Here is a 22,789-nt window from a genome sequence, read left to right as displayed (position 1 = left end):
ATTTCGCCAGGGTGATTAATTACATAAATGCCGAACGCCAAGGCGTCTTCCCACTTGCATCCTAATCCAGACTCCTGGATCAGCCTTATAAATGAGTCAGTGTTGTCAGCTCTAACACTCACGATGATTGCCAAATGTTTCAGAAAATTGATTTGGATAAAGAATCATCAAGTGAATGTTTGGCTCAATGTGACTGTCATCCCTTGCAGTATATTATCAGAAAATGTATTCCATTTCCGCCAACATCTATTTAATACAGAAAGATTCAATGTACATGTCTATCTGGATATTGAACTCCTTTCCCCAATCCTACAGAAATATTCTAGGTGTCCATAATCGGTACTGAATGCTAAAGATTTACCCTTTTCCCCAGTAGTTATCTGTATTATTTTAGTTTTATTGTAATAAGGGATGCAGGGGTGCTGGAACTAGGGGTGCGAAAGCACCCCTTGGCTTTGCATGGCTTCCATCATATACAGGGGTAACAGTTTCGTTCAATGGATTTTAGCATCCCCACTTTAAAAACTGTTCCAGTGCCACCACCGGGATTCAACAGTTATGATTATCCCAAACCAAAATTGACATCAAGGTTTTTTTGCACCAGAAAAAGCAATGGCAATTTCAGCATTATGCCAGCAGGCATTTTGGGGAGCTTATCGCACACTTTTCTGCATGTAGCCCAGGGCTTCCCAAGCCTGGTCCTGGGGACCCCATGACTCTTCTTGCTTTTCATTCAAACTGAGGTCTCAATTACTTAACTAACCCCTTAACTGAACTAATAATCTTGCTTAACTAGACCTTTTTAATCGTTCTCAGCTCCTAAAAAGTTAGAGATCAAGTTACTTATAAAATGTTACATTGCTAACTTGAAAGCTATAACTTTTTATGAGCTGAAAAACAATTAAAAAGTTCTAATTACCAAATTATTAGCTTAATTAAAGGTTCAGTTGGAATGAAAACCAGAAGACTCATGGGGTACCCGGGACCAGGGTTGGTAAGCCCTGATGTAGACACTTCATATGAATTTAATTTTAATATGTTAGCATAAATCAAAAGTTATGACATGACTATCCTGATAGACTGTGACAACCCTCAGTATGATTTGTTGATGAAAGGTACTGGTGCTACTAGCACTGCAGGCATTCGCAAGCACTCAGCCTGCATACCCTAACATTTTCTAACATTCAAGGTGGTCAAACTGTAACTGGTTCTATTTTAGGGTAGTCTGTTGCTTTTCATGCAGGTGTATGTTTTACTGTACTGATGAAAGGGTTGCAAAGATGTAGCTTCTCTGTTGAATATATGCAAACCAAAATGAAGCATATCAAGTTGTGAGACTTGGTTGCACTACTATATTTAACATACATTTTTAAAAGCTATGTTCAAATGTACAGCAACAGTAGTAAAAGCTGTGCATATCAGAAAATCCAATAGACCAGGGGTCTCCAGGACTGGTGTCCCTCCTGATTTTAATTGAACTAATTAAGCTTCTAAAGTAATTTAGGGTACAGTTGGAACAAAAGCCAGGAGGGACAGCAGCCCTCCAGGACCAGGATTGGAGACCCCTGCAATAGACTAACCTTAAAATGTCCTCTGGACACCATGTTGTATCAAGGCTCCCCGCACACTGAGTGTGTTATTTTTCTGCATCAGCGGTATTCTCATCAATAAACCCATTACCTGTACCTCAAAATAAATTAATGTACAGTTCAAATTAACTACTGAAATGAGCAGCCACTCATAAAATCGCATTTCAGGCAGGGTGTTTCTGATGAATCACACAACTGCAGATACTGGTCCCTGCATGCTTGGATGCACAATGATAACATATTTTAGTTAACCACTGAGCTAGTGGTTAACTAAAATTCCACAACTGGTCTAGAAGGCAGCTGAGCCCCCATTCAGAAATGCTTCCCCTAGGGTTTTTTTAAAATATATGCAAGAACACCATATAGAGAAAAAAGATATTGAAAAACAACCTAAACTGAATGTATTTTCTGATTGCTGTTACTGAGAGGATTGTGTGGTATTAAGCACAAGAGGTGAATCTTGCACCAATTAAAGTGTCAAACAAGTTTAACAATTACTGTAATGTAACTACCTCACTGTAGGTCACTAGAACAGCATACAGATGACAGAAAAATTAGTATAACACTATTTGAGTTCCAATAATTAATTACTGTAAAAGGTCAGACCCAACAGATAATAATCTGGTTGGAATCATAGTTCCTAAACCAGCTATAAGAAATCAACATACCAATAAAGCCAAAAATAAACACAGTATACTGGAATACACAATCTTTTCATTATTAATCTGATTTAAATGTTGCTGTATGGATAAAATAGCATGCACATAAATAGACAACAATTACCCTCCAAGAAAAATAAGTTCCAAGTGCAATATTAACTAGACCAGTGGCTCTCAATCTGTGGTCCACCGACTTCCTTCAGGTAGACTGTGGAAAGGTTACATAAACCTCCTCCATGGCCAGCACACCGCTTATATAACAGCGCCTATCAGGCTGCACTGCACACATGATTGAGTGATTGCATACTTCCCGTTGAAAGTGGGGGTACAGTAGACCAGTCAGTTCGTAAGTTTGGTGTTCGTAACTCTGGGGTTCTATTGTATACAGACAAGGAGGCAAAGACAAAGCTTACTATCCACGCATTACAAAAATACATTACTGGCACTTTTAAATGCTTGCACACAAGCCCTGGACACACTGCCTGATGCGATCAATAGCAACACGATTCTTCAGTTGCATCAGGCAGCGCATTATGCTTTGCAATGAGATTTTACAGCATCGGCCGATCGATCGCAAAGTTTAAACATGGTTAATATTTTGCAATGCGATTCACTCGCATCCGGCAGTGGGTTACATTCACTCGCAAGTCTCAGTCAGCAACCAATGGGTTCACCGCGTTCAGTCATGTGACTGGAGACAGACATGCATGTATTCTCTCTCTATGTGCTTCTTATTGCGACGTCACATCCACAGTTATCGTTGCTAGGTGGTTCCAAACAAACAGGGGAGTCTATAGCAAAAATAACTGGTGCGTTTTAAAACGTGTAAAATTGTATATAGTCAGAGGTCGTTTTTTAATATAAATTAAACTATAGCTAGTAAACAGCATGGTTTAGTGTTTTGCAGCAGACTACAACACCATTCAGAAACAGGAAACAAAAATGTAGTCCGAACACCGTTGTCATCTGCCAGCCATATCTGTAAAACACTGAACAATTCAAGGATGAAAATAACATGCCCATTTCATAGCAATTTGAGCCATTCCAGATTTTATGGTAACTTTAATCATTCAGACACAGTTAAGCTTGTTACTAACTAATTTATCTAACTAATTTATCTATTATCCAGGCCTCTTCTTCGCAATAAACTATTGTAAATCTGCTTTGCGATAAGAAATATCAATTTAACAAAGGCTTTCCACTCAAATCACGTTAATATTGCTTTCGTTCAGGGGCAACTAAAATACCTGTCCTAACCCAGTTTCCAAGGACTACTTTCAACATGAGCTTAAACGGTAACCACTTTATGGGACACTACACCTTTAAATAAAAACACATTTCAACTTTTGCATAAAAAAGGCTTTTGCTTATTTAAACAAAAACACTGAACATTTATTTAAAATATTCTGAGGTAATGTGTCCATACAGAGAACAACAAAGTGAAACTGTTAAACTGTACTGCAGAATAATAAATCAATGTCAGCTATTCACATCATTTTCATTAATATTATCTAGTACTAGTATTCTTGTTTAAAAATTGTTTTTTAAATCATTGTATATCAAAACAATAAAGACTGAGAGTCAATTTAGCGGGAAACTTACTTCAGAATTGTAGGTTTTAGACTTTGTGAGCGGCAAAAATATTGAAAGCGCTATATTGTTTGGAACCAGATATACACCATCTCTAAGGAAGTGAGTGACGAAAGCACTAAAGAGCATTGTATGCATGTATGCATGCAAGTATGTATGCATGCATTTATATATATATATATATATATATATATATATATATATATATATATATATATATATATATATATATATATACACACACACACACACACACACACACACACACACACACACAAGGTATTCCATTGGTTTCTATATGATTTCTGTGCCGATATCTTTTGAAAACAAGCCCTGACAGCCCCATAAGCGTTGTACTTTAACTATTAGACAAAACATTTACAGAATACACTACTTAAATTCTGGTGCTATAACCATGATAAATTTATTACTAATAGCATTTAATTCAATTATACCAAATTATGTTTTTATTTACATTGATGGGAAAACAATGTGTTCATATTAAACATTTGGGAGACATTACGCATTGAAGCATATAATCCTTTTTTTTTTTTTTTTACCTCTGTAAATTTGTTATGAAAAGTAAACCAGAACCATTCTTTGGAACTCCAATTTAAAAATAACTTTGCTCAGAGACACAGGCCATTGCATTAAAACAAAGAAAGGTAAGTCTACAGTTATTCTTAATATTAGTGTTTTCTTTTTCTTTTTGTCTTTTTTTATGTGCTTATTTTTCAGTTAGCTATACTGTTTATTGTGTGGTCCGCTGAGATTTAAAAAATAAAAAAATAAAAAAATCAGGTTGTCCATGAACAAAAAAGTTTGAGAACCACTGAACTAGACAATTAACTTTTGCGCAACGTAAAGTAACATCCAACATATTGACTTGCCAGAAGATCTCTGCCCCTAGGGCACAGTGAGGGTCATGAGGTGACACCATTAAAGCATGTCTGCACCAATGACAGCCTCTATAAAAAAAAAAAGATACCTAATGCCCAGAGGGGTAGTTGGTCTGCAGTTTTCACTACCAAACACTGGCTTTTCGTGGCCAATTTATCATACTTGTGACAAAAGAAATAAGGCACAAACACTGCTGCTGGTTATTCACCTAAAGTTTAGCTACTGTCCTTCAGTTACAACAGCAGGTCACCCCAAATCAGTACATGTTAGGATTGTTACATGGCAAGTATATGAAATGTAGATGTACTGTAAGAATGTACTGTAGGCATCACAACTGCATGCCAGCAACAATGTATTGCCAATTCTAAACTGGACTATTTTCAGGATGTGATGCCCTGATTAAATATTCCAGTGCACAGGGTTATTCATTTTTTTTTATGTTTATTGAAACTTCAGCTGGGGCACAAGGTTAAAAGCACATAGAACATTACTTTATCGTTCTACAGCATCTACTGGCTGAGTTTTTTATTAGTAGGCTAGTGAATATCAAAAAAAAGAAAAATGAATAATGTATAATAATAAAATGGACCCAGACAAGATTCTTTGTGGAAACAGATCTTAGGAAGGTTGAACACAATACGTCTTATTCATTAAAAGAAACATTTTATGGGGATTAATTCACATTTTGATCTTGAGAGAATGTGGGGGTACTATGTCTATATTAGGATATGTCAAGAAATAATAATGGTAATAAACTGAAGCTGCCTTTGTTAGTCACCAGATGCCTCCGAATCAAGTTTAGAAACAGACAAAGCCACTGTAAACAGACTGAAGAGTCATACATTTACTGTAATGTATAAATGAAGAGCATTGTTTTAAACCGGACTGAAACAGACTACTGTATTAAAGCCAATGTCCTTATCTAATTGATCATTCAAGAACAGTAGAGGCCACTTATGACTCATTTATGTCACTGCATGGACCTAGGCTTTATTTTTAAATTAATAGGAAGAGTTTCCACCTCACTGGTTGCAAAACAAGTAAAACCAAAGTGTCATGCACTACATAAAACATGCATTGTATTTAATACAAGGGGAAGAAAAACAAAACATTTTGGGGAAACATTTTTTGACAATCCATGTTTTTGTACAGCTTTACATAGCAGAACCAGACGATGTATGTATTTAAATAAAAAACTCTCTAACTCAGCACTACAAAACACTGATCTTGAGGGGGGAGGGGCAGATTCAAACTGGGTTGGGTTTGAAGTACAGTATACCGACAGAGCGAAGGGACAAAGGTACCCAGGAACTGGCCATTCTTATCAAATAATGGTTTGTTTCATGTACAGTTAACCGCCTTATACTATGTCAAAGGTTGCTGGATCAAAAGATTAAAATCACTGCAAATTTGTTCTTCATTTCAGTGATTACAGAATAGACAGTACTAGCCAAAAATATAGCTGCCTATTTTTTTTTTTTTTATATTATTGCAAGCAATTTAAGGAGCAAAAATTATAAAAGGTGTTTTAAATATAAGCCCGGGGAAATAAATAAAATTATTATTATATATATATATATATATATATATATATATATATATATATATATATATATATATATATATATATATATATATATATATATATATATATATAGATATATAGATATATATATAGATAGATATATAGATAGATATATATATATATATATAGATAGATAGATAGATAGAAATGAAAACTGATTAAGACAACAAGTGTCCTGTATTAATTTAATAATTTTAAATCAACACTGAATGAATGTGTGTGTGTGTGTGTGTGTACATACATACATTGAAATACAACTGCAACAGCAACCAGACAAATACATCAAAATCTGAGAAAAAAAGGTTTGAACACATGGTTATAAGACTCTAGATACAATTCAGTTATTTTTTTGTACAAAGCAATGAGCTCTCTTATTATATGGCCTAATTAACACAGTCAACACTGCTGCCAACAAAGGGTTGGGGGGGTCTGACTGCTTCATACATTATTTATTAAGATTTCCCTCAGCATTCAGTTTAAGTGCACATTGGAGCTCAGCTATTGTCATGTTAATAATTAGAAAAAAAAAAAAAAAAAACACTACGCCCATTCCTTTTTAAACTGTTCTCTTTCCCAATTTGCAAACCCTGCAAACAATATTTTTAAATCGGCAATGTTCTCCTCCTGGTAAGAGGATTCCATCTTGTACCATCAAACCCATTTTTAAATCAATTTCAGTAGCCAGCAATGCAGCACACTGGCTCGTTGCTCTGCAGTTCTGACACCAAAAAACTGCAGTCAACTGCAAACGAGGGACACCACAAAAGACACGGCATGCAACTGTTCAATTAGATACATTTGGCAGTCAACCAATATATATATATATATCTTCCATTATTATTTCCAAGATTTTTATGTTTTTACAAAGGCTTGTCACATTCTTCACAGATTCCACTGTGAAAGCATAAAAACCTATATGAATCTGGTTTGTTCCAGCCTTTACATTACAGAAACCAAAACCAAGGAAGTGTACATTTTAGTACTATGCAGGTTACCTTAAACACATTTTGTTTCATATCCAGTGTCTACAGCAGTTAATTTTTCCAAAAGCACAAAGCATGTCTATTCTGCCTTCCCTGCTACTAGATAAAAGAGGAGATACATGGAACCCTCCCTCCTCTTTTTAGATCCAGCGTACACAAAAAGAAAAGGCTTAGCCTGCAAAATATTCTAAACAACCTTATTTCTTAACAGTCTGCAATTAAAAATCATTCAAATCCTCATATAAAAAAAAAAACAAATCAAAACGCCAAGTGAAAAAAAAAAACCTACCCCATTTCTGTACCACTGTCAACCTCCATTCCATCTCCTTTCCCTGTGTTAAAGCACAAGCAAATACAGCCATTCAAGTCACATGTCCCCCCAATGGGCCAATCAGCTGGCAGTCAATCTGCTACAGTACTGGGTGATTTGGCCTGCTTCCAGCGGATTACACAGCTGCTTCCCGTAGTCAATTAAATACCCGTCTGGAAGTGGTATAAGCCGCTTGCTCCGGCAGATAACTGGCATGAGGCCAATAGGTCCGAGCAACCCAAAGGTCATGCCAGCTGTCACCAGGCCTCGGAAGTGACAGCTGAACAAGAGAGTAAAAAAATAAATAAATAAAAACCAAAAAAAAGAAGTCTGAAACACATGGCTGCTGTAATAAGCACTGAAATCACCTACCAATCACAAAGGCCCCTTAATCTGCTTTTATATTGGTCAAACTGCTTCTTAAACAGTTGAATTTCACATAATAAAAGCTTGTCTATTTTATTAACACATTTTTAAAAAGACTCTGGAAACTGATTATATTAAAAAAAAAAAAAAATACAAACCAGGGATATTTGTGATATCACTGCAGGTGGCAGAAAAAAATATGCAGGTGGCATATTTGTAGGTGGCAGAAAAAAAGGGAAAAAGCAGGCTATATCTATCAAATTAGACCCATATTGTGCATACCTCCTAATAAAGCCCAGGGCCAGATGTGTCAGGGCAGCAAGAACCATAATAATAAAATTAATAAATACATACATTACCGGTCAAAAGTTTTAGAACACCCCCATTTTTCCAGTTTTTATTGAAATTTAAGCAGATCAAGTCAAGTGAATAACCTGAAATGGTACAAAGGTAAGCAGTAAACTGCCAGAGGTTAAAAAAAAAAAAAGTTTAGGTTACCAAAAACTGAAAAATAATGTACATTTCAGAGTTATACAAGAAGGCCTTTTTCAGGGTACAAGTAATGGGTTAACAACTTACAGCTGTTCTGCAGCAATGGAAGTAAATTAAGCCTTGAAAGTTGATGCTAACAATTTCTACAGGTGTCCCAACTTTTGTTGATTACTTACAAACCTTGTCTGTATAAAAGCAGTGTTGAAACAGACTGTCTTACTACACCCTCTTAAGCAATATTTGGATAGTGTTGTACTGCAGGAAGTAGTATATTGCTATCATAATGGCAAGAAAAAGGCAATTAACAAAGGAAGATGGACAGACCATTATAACCCTTAAATGTGTAGGTCTTTCCTATAGAGAAACTGCAAAGAAAGCCAAGGTGTCAGCGAGTACAGTTCCCTACAACATCAAAAGGCACTTGGAAACTGGAGGAAACTCTGACAGGAAGAGGTCTGGCAGACCCAAAGCCACAACAGAATCAGAAGGCAAGTTTCTGAGAGTCAACAGCTTGCATAATAGGCGGCTCACAGGACAACAGCTTCAAGCACAGCTTAACACTGGTCGAAGTAAGCAAGTCTCAGTTTCAACTGTGAAGAGAAGACTTCGAGCTGCAGGTTTGACAGGTCAAGTGGCAGTAAGAAAGCCATTGCCAAGATGGCAAAATAAGAAAAAGAGGCTTGCCTGGGCCATGAAGCACTGCCAGTGGACTACTGAAGACTGGAAATCTTCGGTTCATCACGCAGGGTTTTTGTACACCGTCCAGTAGGCGAAAGGATGGTTCCTCGGTGTGTGACACCAACTGTCAAACATGGAGGAGGAAGCATGATGGTCTGGGGCCCTTTTGCTGGATCCAGTCGGCGACTTGCACAGAGTGAGTGGCACCCTGAACCAAAACGGCTACCACAGCATTTTGCAGCGCCATGCAATACCCTCTGGTATACACCTAGTTGGTCAGGGGTCCATCCTACAGCAAGATAATGACCCAAAACATACCTCCAGGCTATGTCAGAATTACCTTAGAAGAAAAGAACAAGACTGTAGGCTTCAAATCATGGAATGGCCAGCACAGACTCCAGATTGAAACCCCATCGAGCTGGTTTAGGATGAACTGGACAGAAGGGTGAAAGCAAAGCAACCTACAAATGCAACACATTTGCGGGAACTTCTGCAACAGTGTTGGGAAGAACTTTCCGAACAATATTTGATTTCCATTGTAGAAAGAATGTGTTCGGCTGTTATATCTGTAAAAGGTGGCTACTTTGAGGAGTTAAAAATTTTGACTAAATTTTGTTAAACAAAACGATTCCATGATTTCTTTTTTTATCTCCAATTGTTTATTTGTTCTGTGCTTTAATTTCAGAGTACATTGAGACATTAAACTGTGTAAATTTCAATAAAAACTGGAAAAATGGAGGTGTTCAAAAACTTGACTGGTAGTGCACATAAAATAATTACAAGCCACAATACAGTGAAGCACCAACGCTTTCCTCTTGTAAAATGGAGGCTGCCTGCTGCATTTGCTAAATTTTTACAAACTGTTACAAAACAGGCTGCTGGTTTTTCATTTTACATTAAATGTGTTGTTTCCATTTTAATAGTCTTGAGGTATAAATCTGATAGATAGCTTCTTGTGTACTTAATTTTACATGCTGCTCTAGAAAGAGTGCAAAGAAAAGCGACCACAATTATTCAGAGTTTAAAAGGCATGTCATATGCAGACAGGCTAAAAGAATTGAATCTATTCAGTCTTGAACAAAGAAGACTACGCGGCGACCTAATTCAAGCATTCAAAATTCTAAAAGGTATTGACAGTGTCGACCCAAGGGACTTTTTCGACCTGAAAAAATAAACAAGGACCAGGGGTCACAAATGGAGATTAGAGAAAGGGGCATTCAGAACAAAAAATAGGAGGCACTTTTTTACACAGAGAATCGTGAGGGTCTGGAATCAACTCCCCAGTAATGTTGTTGAAGCTGACACCCTGGGATCCTTCAAGAAGCTGCTTGATGAGATTTTGGGATCAATAAGCTACTAACAACCAAACAAGCAAGATGGGCCAAATGGCCTTCTCTCGTTTGTAAACTTTCTTATGTTCCTATGTTGTCCTCAATACCACCCAATGTAAGACATTACAAATGAAGTTCCAATCACTGGGTTACTGTGAAAATATGCCCATAGATTCAGTAAGTTAGTTGTATTTATCTCATGGAGAATGCCAAGTTAAACCATAGTTGGTGGCCTTATGAATACTGAATAGTTTCTCATGGGTTCATCTAAAAGCCCCACCAAATACTTGGATGCTTGGACGTCTCATTAAAGAAAAATAACATTGTACCTTTTACATGCAAATAAGGCTGCCTTCAAATTAAAAAAAAAAAAACTGCTTCAGAGAGGAAGCAGAAACGTTTCCCAGTTGCAATACGTCCCATTCAATCCTTCCCTTTAATTTCGTGCACACTTCCGAATTTATGTGGGAAAATCTTTTATGGATCTGATCCAGGTCTCAAGTTCTTGGCAAACAGAAAACAACCACTTAGTTTGTAAGGTATTTTCAGCTGGGAATCCTTTTAAAGGCTCCATAATTTATTGTGTGATTTAAACTTTTTATTTTTAAATAAGAAAACACTTACTACTATATACAATACCAATGTTAGGACTCAAAATAATTGCCTTTCAAAAGGAAGCACAGTACCTCCAAAAAAAGACAACAACAAATCTATCAAAGGAACCTGCCCTGAAAGTGCCCCCTTCCGCTTTTCTGGAGATAAAGAACTGCGATTTCTAATTTAATCTCCAATTCTTGCCTGGTAATTTTTCAAGAAGGACCAAGATAAATTAGGTTACTCCTGGGTTGCTACCAAGTTATCATCTTCTAATTAACTAACAATACAATTTGGCTATCAATCTTCATATCTGATAACAAATGCTTTTACATGTCAAGTTATATGAAAGTGTTCTTATCGATCAAGGGCACAGAGGAATGACTTCCAAAGCCCTGAAATAGTTAAAATCTTGAGTTGAGGCAGCACCAGTAAAAAACACAACCAAACAACTGCACAACTAAAGCCTTTTTTATCAGTCCTGGTGTGTTTCTACTTACATTAATGTAAGGTCACCTCTTCTGCAGTATAAACAACTAAATAAACTGGTTAAAAAATACTTAATATAATCAACATGGCATCAGTTACAAAAAATTATATAGTCCTTCAGTACTTTGTTGCAAGAAATATGTCTCTATTAGAGATCATACTGTACAGTCAGTGGTTACTGTAACATATGATTCTCAAGAATGTAAAGTAAGTACTCATGTTGTATACATGTGGTGTGGCGACACCAAGGGGAGGCAAGAGGTGGGAGGGGCCACACCTGAAATGTGTCAGCCTCCCCTTCCACCTCTCCTAAAACTTTCACTAACAAACTACATATCCCACAGTACAATGCCTTCAGTTACAAATATGGTAACAAGAAAAAAACAACCTAACAACATTTACCAATCACAGGCTAGCTCTGTTGTTGTTGTAGCCAAACAAATAAGCTACTTGAAGCGTAAACACCTCGCCCAGCTACAAAATCCACCTGAAAACCTCATTGGAGGCAACCATTAAGACAGGTGCCTATAATATTAAACAAACTGTTTAATACCTGTACAAATGTAACTTAATGTACTTCTTTATCTGTATCTATTTATATGTTCTTGTTTAAGCTATTATTTACAATAATAACTTATTTCAAGTTAAAATTAATAATGTAATGTAATTAATTTGCAGTCAGTGTGATACCTTGATGAAAAAAAATTCACTTAACCATAAAATTAAAAAAAATAAAAATTACAAAAACCTCCCTCCCCGTTACTTGTATTAATGGTTGTAAATTTATGCACACAGAAATGTGCTGATAAAATGCTTTGGATCAGAATTAAGATGAATTAATTAACTAAGAACAGAATTAAGAGCACCGGTATTAATGGTAGAACTCAGAACCCCTTTCTTCGCGAAACTCACTCAGAATGATTATATCAAGGCAGCACAAAAATGTACATTACATATGAATTGGCATAGTTCATTTTCTCATTTAAGAAAGAGAGGGCAGCACGTTGTAATGGTTTTACGTTTAAAAAAAAAAAACAGTTGAGTTTTATTTAAAAAAAAAAAAAAAAAAAAAAAACCTTAGAAACCACAATTGCTGGGTCAGTGTGGTTTGTTATTTCACGAAAGCTATTGAAAGTTGAATACTGCATTAAACTGCAAGCTCTTAAGGGTGCCCGTATTAATAACATGTAGACTGCATTACGTTTTATATGGAATAACTAGGTCAGCATGATTAATGAGTAAATAACTATGTTGATTTTAACAATATTTTAACACGTTTACTACTTTAGACGTGTTCTACACGTTTAAGGATTGTAGAAACAGTATTTGTTAAAATGTATTCTTAAAAACTATGTAATTAAGTAGTTCCATGAAATTCACACCATTCACTTGTAGAATTTAGAATACACATCAAAAGACAAAGTAACTTTATATATTTTGTTTTTAAATCTTTCACCTATTTATTTCATGACAGTGTTCATGTGAGAGTCATTTTCCTTATGTGTGTGAGTTTATTTATCTGTAATTACAGAGTGGTATAGGACAGAAACAGGTGAGGTGTAACTCAGGATAGAGAGGTAGTGTGAGAAGACAGAATAACCTATGAGACTGCATACAAGTCATATACAATGAGCCGCCTGATTCATGACTTTTTAAAAGCAAACGCCCCAAAATCTGATTCTGAATAAGGTGCTGTTGCCACAGCATCAAATGCTCCAACTATACAAACTGACCAAAATGTAAGTAGTGAAGATGATGATGTAGACATAAGTGATTCAATCCCTTCCTCACAGGAAATAGAGAGCCAATCTCAAGTTTCTAACTTCAAAGAAACATGGCAGACAGAACTACCTGGAACTTCTGATATTTCACAGGCAATATGTATCATTTATTTGCACTGAAAAATATTACATTGGTCTGCCACCCCTCCGCCTCCCCTCTTTCAGAGTCCTGGACTCACCACTGGTGTTGTGGTATTAATATTGCACCACAGAACAAAGCTTTAAAAGGCCACATTCTGCACTAATTTGCATTTTTCAAAAATTATCATTATCTCAAATTTTCATATACAGATAATCTTTAAAGAAACTAAATTGATGCTTTTGCAGATTATGCTATATGGGAGGCTTTGACTTACAGCCAACCCCCCCAACCCCCCCCAAAGAGATTAAAGTAAATGAAAGTAATGCTGGATTTTTTTCTCTTTTCAATCATTTCATAAATCACACTTTCACAAAAATCTTTATGCAACATAAGCCCGATTTGCACAAGACTAAAAATCACCCAGGGTTTTCAATTAGTTTGACGGTATGTGGCACTTAATAGGTAGTAGGGGGCAGAGATCTCATCGTGGCACATAGGGCTGATGAGGCAAGAGTGTGGGAGCATCAAGGCCACTGTAATACAACACTGGCTGAAATTGTGGGTGGAATCGGTGACCGCACCTTTAATTGTGTTTAGTTGTAATATGGGAAACAGCATGCTGCAGCTCCCATGATCAGCATTAGTCAAGTCCTGATCTGAACACAGACAGCTCTTACTATCACGTTACTGTTTATTTTTCAGTAAAAACAAGTTTAAAAATTGCAGTGTGTTCACTCTGTTATTTTAGATATTAAATACACAGCAAGCACACAAGCATTTTAGATTTTTTCATTAGCACAATCTTACCCCTTTCACAAAGACGGGGTATGATGACTCAGCATTGGCACTGATGCTGCATTTTGGTCTGTGCTAACTGCTTACCGTCAGACAGCCATCATATTTTATGCTGTCTCAAACACTTCACGAGGCAGTTCAACGACAGCATTGAACTGTCTGTGTGAAATGGTTTGCCGGTACTGAAGCGCTATGGTGGATTGAAAGTCAACATCCTACGTGACTGTATATAGGATGCAGCTGTTTAGCCAGGTACTCAAATGTTTCTCTTCCCATGCTGAAAATGTTTTTTCCCCACTCACTATACGAAAATCTTGGGAGCGTGTGGTTCCAAAATACATCACCATGTTGGTGTTCCACTACCCACAGTTCTCACACACGTTTGGTCACTATCCCAACTGTTGTATGAAACTGGGGTTACTGTATTCTGCTGGTGTTAATAACATACAGCACCTCTCTGCACTTAAGCATTTGTATATCAGTGGACAAGGTTTCAGCTGAAATCCCATCATTCCTTTCTTCTTAAAGGCACACAGACTTTATACATGAACCCCCAATAGCCCTGACAAGCACCTGGGTACATATTTTTTACGATTTCACTACAAAAGGAATACACTTTTTTTTTTTTTGGGGGGGGGTGCATATGTAGAGCGATAATGTAATAGAGTGTATTACAGTAGGATAATATGACAAAATGAATTGAATGATAACACCTGAAAATAATCTTAATATAGCCAGCGCAAATATAGTATCAGGCGGTGGATCGTACCGGTATTATGGGTGAACAGTATGTTACTGTTTCCAAATTCTCTGCTTCAACTAACACTACAATATCCAGATCACACTTTTCTGCCAGATTCTTCTGGTATTACTATAGCTACTATTATCTTATCACAGTATGTCTTAATTTGATAAAGCATTCTGCTTTTTTTTTCAATTAGATGACACTTCCTGATTTTAATGGGGTTCTACTTGAAAGCCAGAGTTTCCCTTATGCAGTAAAATGAGCAATTGTATTGTAAGTCAATGGAACCAAAATGGGCAGTCATGTCTTGCACATAACCTTCAATCTGGAGCTTAATGCAGTTTGTTGTTTACATATTTTTTATATTTTATTTCCACATCTTTTACTAATAAAAAACAACAGCACTTGGCCAACTACATGCCATTACTTGTAATGTCATTTGTAAATTAGACTGGGGCCAGTACAACAGTAATTAATATATTTAAATGTTGCCAATTAGTCACAATTGTGACATTCTACAATACTTGAAATACCTACTGGTCAAAACCATGTATTTGTGCGTGAATAAATGTATGTATGTATGTATTAGGGGTGTTAATCATTTAGAGTTGAAATGTCAGTAAAGTGTCAAGCATTTATGATCTTGCATAATCGTTTAAACTTTGTCAAAAATGTGCAGGTCAAATATTAACAAGAGGGTGTCTGCAAATAATGGCTACTCAGAGTTTTTGTTTGTTGTCTACTTCCTGTCTTTGTCATGTATCATCATTGACACTGGATATTCACTTCCCAATGGCCAGCATGCTTTTGGTCACATGACTAGCAATGTCCTCTTCTTCAGGAGCTTGGAATAAGCAAAGCCCAGTCTGGGCATATTGCAAATAAAAGGGAGACCAAAAGGTAAAATGTAGACTGTGCTCTGCAGAGCTGTTACAGCAGCAGTACAGGATCAATGTTAAAGCACATGAAAACAAGGTATCCTGCACATACAATGTCTGCTTCTACTACTGGTGCTGGATCTAGCATGGAGGAGGTGGGGCCCAGACAAACAATGCAAGTGTATCCTAGTGCTAGGAAATGCGATACAACTCAGGGTGAAAACATAACATGGTTGACTACTGAGATGATTGCAACTGACATGCAACCCATTTCAATTGTAGGGGACACCGGAATCAACCTGTTAATGTTTTTGTTGAGCCAGATTACAGAATGCCGTTGTTTTTTTTTTTGGGGGGGGGGGGGGGGGGGGTTTGCAGCCTATACTGAGGGAGATGCAGGTTTAGTTTGTTCTGCTATTCTGGGACCGAGACTCGAGAGATGTTTAATACGTTGTTGGTTTTTTTTTTTTGTTTGTTTGTTGGTTTTTTTTTTAAAGAGGAAGATTGCTTCCACTTTGTTTATTTTTTGGTCTTTTTTTTTCCTACTGCTGCCAGTCAGACAAGCACAAAACCTATTGCTATCAGTAAAGGACTTCTTCTTTTTGGAAAATTGATCCTGCAAGGGCTCTAGATGACATGGACCGCACACAGCAGTGGCTCACACACACACGCACACACACACACACAACCAAAACTAGTGGTATGGTCCCTCCCTGGAACAACACAGGTAACGTGATGGCAAAGGACCAGGCAAAACCAGACAAACAAAGGAGACAAAACAAAAGTCTTGCCGACCTGAACTGACAGGGTCACTACAATATATTTAACTTACGCTCACAAAGAGATATTTACATTATTTCTGAGTACTCAAGTAATAAATTAGTGCTCAAGTAATTATAATTATTTAGAGCAGTCGAATGTGCTCAGTGTATGGCCAGTAAGATTCACTGTTGCGCGATAAGAAGCAGCAATTCCTGCCGGTTTCCCATTCCCCTACTGAACAAACTGAAAAAAACAAGTGCTTTAAACTGTTACAATATCGCTAATAAAATAATTTAAAAAAAGGATTACCTTTTATATCCTACTGCATGTCAAAAATGCATTTTGACCCTGATGGTGGTGGGTGCTGCCTGCAGCTGATCCATGAACACGTCTACTGCAACATTAGGGCTAGGATAAAGGAGTAATTGGTACTTCCTCAGCTTGTCTTCTAATTAAAGTGAGACCACAGTAAATTAGTTAGCAAGCATTTGTTTAAAAAAAAAAAAAAGGGGGCACAAATGGAGAAATGTAAAAATGCATTTAACAGCCAGCAAGGAATGCCAATTACTGTAACTATTTCACAATCAAGCCTTATGACTCAGGGATCTGCCACGGCATTTAGAACCAAAACTGACAGTGCAAAATTATTTTATATATATATATAAAATTCATTATTTTCTTGTAAAAATCTAACATCACTTAGCTATGATGTCAAAATACATCAGTGGTTTCTTTTTAGTTTCCAATTCCCTATTTAGTTTGGATCAACAATCTTATTTTAAGTACAGTACTGGAAGATGTAAAAAAGTGGATCTTGTCTTGAGGTAACTGCACTCCCGAATAAATAAACATGTAATAGGCTTCAAGAACACTTTCAGTAATGCAAGTTTCTTACATCACCTGGACTTTGACGAAACTCAAAAAACAGCATGGCAACTGGAGCAAGACACTGTTAAATGAAAGAGGAGTTTCTTTAAAACATCTCATTCATTAACAACAAGGCAATATAACTTAGAAGGATGTTTTTCCCCTCCATTGTATATACTTTGTAAATAAAAAGTTAGGAGTACAACTAGCTGTCTACAGACAGTATCGAACTGTCAGAGTTCATGCAAAGTAACATGTTACAACAGCCTTGTGTTAGATCAGAATAATCTTGCATGTATGTATTTTGGGCCAGTTATTATTTTCTCTCACTTGCGACCATTTTAGTCGCAGTCCGGAGCACTGTAAAGGTTGCTACCGTTGTCTCCTTTGGCCCCAGGCTGTACTGCACACATGAGAATCGCAACATTATACCTCTTTGACAAGCATTCATGTTAACAAATGAATGTGTTTTGTCATAACACACACAATTTTAAGTTCTCTTGTTACTGTACATCAAAATGCTGTATTACAGTGTGTGTGTGTGTATATATATATATATATACACACACACACACACACACACACAAACATTTAGCTTGTTTGTTCTACATGCATCCCTGTCCATTTACAGTGCATCAGTTAACAAATGAACCATTCAACACAGCAAAAAATTACTGCTGAATCACTGTCTCCTCCAGCCTCATAACTAAATATTTGGAAGTTTTTCAGGAGCTGACTTTGGTTTCCAGAGCAGGCTAGTGGGTCTGAATTCTATCAGCATACTATCCTACAGAATATTGTAATGGTCACCTGTATGTTACTGTCAATGCATACTTCAGCCCCTCCCCCCCCCCCCCCCCCCCACCCCACCCCACAGAAATGCTTAATTGCCATGTAAAATGCATTTCTTCATCACCCTGGAGAATCATTTGAGCAAAGCTACCGTAATATTAATGTAAAACTATACTGAAGGCATCATTCATATTGGAATAGTTCTTTATAAATTTATTACTGAGTATGGGATAAGACCTTTTTAATATTGTTGACATGTGTTATTGTTATAGAATACAGTTTAATCATCCAGTTATACAGCAGTAGCAGTAATTTAGCTTTGACTTGAATTCCAGAGAAGCTCTGCACGTATATATGAAATGGGAGCAGTGCTTTGTTGGAAGAGTCATTTAGGGAACTTGAAGCAGAGGTTGATTTAGAAAACAACAAGCACCAATTGTGGAAATCAGTTTGGGTATCAAAGTGCTTCCAAAGCATTTGAACAACATATGTTTCTGTCCGCATAAATGCCTGTCAAAAACAAAAGCTTTTCCGTTACTAAGGTAACTAGCAGCTGAATGGCTAGCTGCATACTGCTGGTGTGCTAGAGAGAGAGAGAGAGAGAGGCCGACAGGAGGCTGAAATTACTGAGATGGGAGAAAGAGGCACAGAATGAGGAGTAGGGTAGGGAACTTGAATGAAGAAAAGAATAGATGCCGGAAAAAAGGAGGAATCAAAAAAGGAGATTAAAGGAAAGGAATAAGGCAGAATTAAGGAAAAAATATAAAGTCTGACACTGGACCTGACAACATGTGATGGCTTTTCATTTCATTGAGTCATCAACAAAATGAGAAAAGTAAATCATCATGACCTATATCCACCACATGTAAAGGTAACATTAGTTTTACTGTACATAAGTAGTAGGACCGTACAAGACACTCACTTCTGTTAAAATATTTGACTTGTTACACTCCTAGTCACACACTAGGAGTGTAACATATGCACTATATGCCAATCACCGCAACTGCACAACAGATCATGTATCTATTTCCTGATTTACAGGTCAGTAAACTAAAAATTAATTCTGTTTTAAGCACAGTACTCTATTTGTATATGCTGTTGTGTGTGTTTAAACTGACATTATTTAAGCTGTTGGTGCCCAAAATTATATTTTAAAAATGCCCCAAGTACTCTTGCCAGTAATTAACTGCATTTATTTTAAAGATTACAAACTGTCATTGGGCTGCATTAACAATAAATTAATAGCTGCTACATGGTGAAATACAAAAATAAAAGGCAAGGATGATATCCCACAATAATACCCACTTCCTAAATTTCTCACATGACTCATGAGTTATCCACAAGATTCAAAAGAAAGGCTCAAATTGCCACTGACTAATTCGGGTTCTGATGTGAATCTAACACTGCAGCATAATATCACTGATGTAATAAACTAAACATTTATAGCTCAAGTTATCTCTCAGTGTTTTTCTCCCTGTGTGAGTGTGCTTGTAGTACAATACAGTGTACTTAGAGTCAAATCAATCTGTAAGCTTTAACATTTTTTGTAAGTTTGAATACTTGAAATTAGATCATTCTTGAAGTACTTTCATAAATATTTGCTACTCGAAAAAAAAATCTTTAATACATTATTTCATTTGTAAAGAAAATGTCAGCATGAGCTGGTTACATCCAGGAAACACTTAAGGGACCATGACAACACAACTGCAAACCCACAAAGCTTTGCTCTGCCTTTCTTTAGACTACAGGCACCGTATTCTAAATTCCCACCCTTACTCATTACACTATGACAAGCCCAATAAAAAATTAGCCTGTATATTCATACAGCCTTATGTACAAAATGACTGCCCATAAAGTATACTGGGCAAATTAAACCAGCTGAATGCTTCCTGGAAAGATGAAAGGACATGGCCTTTACTGACCCATAACACACACCCAGTTCCCCATAAATGGTGATACTTCTTTGCCTAAGAAAATTACAAATCAGATTAGTATAATCTGACCAACTTCAAACCGTGTGGGAAGCTTTTAAAAAATTATAAAAGAAAGTGAACTGTGTTTATACCTCCATGCCTTACTTGTTGTCACTTGCAACAGAATACTTGATAACATATTTTAAATAAGACCACTGTACCTCCAAACCAATCAGTCAGAGCCAAACAACACTTATAAAGATCTGTTTACTTTTGGACAGCACTGTCTTAATGTCCACTTACAGTAACTGTCGAGATTAAAGTGACAAGTAGCGATCTATAGTAGCATTTAGTAAACTGAACAAACACCTGACAGTAAGTACAATACTGAATTCAGAATGCTTCATAGATCACTGGATAATACCTTTGTGATATTTTGATATGAGCACATACCTACTCAGCAAAAATAATGTAATCATTGCTATAGTTGTGTGTGTGTTTGAGAGAACAGTACACTAAAAAAAAATAAACAAATCTCTCTCTTCAAGAGCATATTCAATGAGAGTAATATCCACAAACCAGGACGATAATTGTTCAATCTTCATATGATGCACTCAAGTCCTTTGTCAAATGGGAACACGCAGTGACGCCAAGTTCGCCACATATTACGAACAAAGAATAAAGTACAATTAATAATACAGCACATGTACAGTGCAGAATGCTACTTGTTGCAATCTACAACATAGTATTTCAAAATATAATTGCCCAATATACACAATGGTTTTGGAAAAAGTAAATTACTATTTGAATATGTTGGCTTCATATGCACATAGCCACACAAAAGTTTAATCCGGCTTGTACAGTCAGTACACTGATGCAAGTTCTGTGTTCTACAAAGTCGCATTCCTTGACGTCAATAGCTGAATCTGGGCATTGCTTAAATACAGACACTGGGTACTTAGTCCTGTAACTCAGATATACTGCCCCTAATCTATTAATAATCACTTTCCTCTTAGGGGCAACGTGTGTAGAAAACAATCCCAATTATCACATGCTACAGCTGATTATGTACAAAACTTTCAGGTTTTCCCTTGTTGTTGAAGTGCAGTCCGCATTGTATCGTAACACTTGTTGGGATGTTTATCGTTTTTCTTTTGAAACGGTCAACACGTTCTACAACCATGTTTTTCTGTTGTTTTTTTGTTTTTTTAATCACTAAATCAGTCATATTGACTGTAACGTTCCTAAGGGTTATTGACAACTTTCCGTACACTTCACAACAGTTGAAAGTTGTTTAGCCAATCATAGGTAAGCAAGCAAAATAGTATTAGGAGCCATTAAGTATCAACACTTCCAAATAGCCTGAAAAATTACATGTTGTTCAATAACAAAACTAACGGGAGTAACTTGCGAGTCTGCTACTGGGTTCCACACTGGACTGAATAGTATTGTAACAAACAAACAAAATCACATTTATACTCACACTTACCTGAAACAACATTCAGCCCTTCCCGTAGTCTAACTTTGTTTCTCGCTCCTGAAAAGTACGTTAAACAAAAGTTGTGTGTCTTAATTTGTGCCGCACATCCTGTTTCCAATGTTCTCTTTTCCTGAACAAACGTTTTTCAATTTTTCCCTTTGTGTCTCCCACCGTTTCTTTCTTTTCAGTCACTACAATCCTTTCCTATGCTACGCCATATTGTCTCGTCCTGCAGTCCCTGGTCGCGCAGGCGCAAAACAAGCTGTTACTGTTACAGCTGCAGAGAGGGCTGTTCCACTTCCAAATGCCAACCTGCTCTGTGTGGAGTCCTTGCAGTGGCTGTCCTGGAGCTGCACCAGTAACTGTGAACGCACAGATACACTATGTCCGACAGAGTGGTACGCCGTTATCCAGATGCAATGCGTCCACAAAGAAGTTTCTGGCTTATGTTTTAAACTTACCAAACACGCATTTAAGGTGTTTAAAGATAATAAAAGGCCAGTGTCTCTTCATACTCCCTTTCATTATATATATAATGAAAGCGAGTATGAAGAGACACTGGCCTTTTATTATCTTTAAACACCTTAGATACGTGTTTATATATAAATACAGGTATGATATCCCTGAGCATTAACACAGTCATAAGAACATAAGAACATAAGAAAGTTTACAAACGAGAGGAGGCCATTCGGCCCATCTTGCTCGTTTGGTTGTTAGTAGCTTATTGATCCCAAAATCTCATCAAGCAGCTTAGACTGCTGTGGGATGTTCTGCCACTCTTCCTGTGCAGCTGTAGCCAGCTAGCGACGGTTGGCTGGCCGTGGTTGTCTCCTGTGGATGGCACTGGCAATTTACTCCCACATATATTCCATTGGACTCAGGAGAAAAAGCTGGCCACGGCAAGACCTCAATATTGTTGTTTTGAAGTCGTGCAATTGTAATCCTAGCATTGTGTGGTCTTGCATTGTCATGCTGGAAAATTGACACTTCCTGATTGGCTTGCAGGAAAAACTGGAAAAACTGTTGCCTCGAGGCTTTGTCAATGTATCTCTTAGCAGTAAGGTTGCCCTCAATCTGCACCAAAGGCGTTCTTGTGTTAAAGAATTCCTCCCCACATCATCACACTTC

The 22,789-nt window shown here is 37.0% G+C and overlaps 1 protein-coding gene across 4 annotated transcripts in view; it reads right to left on the bottom strand.

The window, feature by feature from the left end:
* LOC121301941 (adenomatous polyposis coli protein-like) overlaps positions 1-21,931 on the bottom strand; it is a 58,236-nt gene extending 36,305 nt beyond the window's left edge. For 2 of the 4 annotated variants that reach the window (XM_041231675.1, XM_041231701.1), the window contains exon 1: positions 21,671-21,931. The gene's annotated coding sequence lies outside the window, so the exon portion shown is untranslated. Of the gene's footprint in view, positions 1-7,595; positions 7,659-16,918; positions 17,058-21,670 lie in introns of those variants that run through there. The other 2 variants (XM_041231684.1, XM_041231692.1) reach the window with 2 other exon arrangements.
* Between the last annotated feature and the right edge of the window lie 858 nt (positions 21,932-22,789).

Source organism: Polyodon spathula, chromosome 2 (genome assembly GCF_017654505.1).
Source record: "Polyodon spathula isolate WHYD16114869_AA chromosome 2, ASM1765450v1, whole genome shotgun sequence".
Classification (NCBI taxonomy): Eukaryota; Metazoa; Chordata; class Actinopteri; order Acipenseriformes; family Polyodontidae; genus Polyodon; species Polyodon spathula.
Note: the sequence above shows the minus strand (reverse complement) of the source record. Positions and strands in the feature narration are given on the sequence as shown.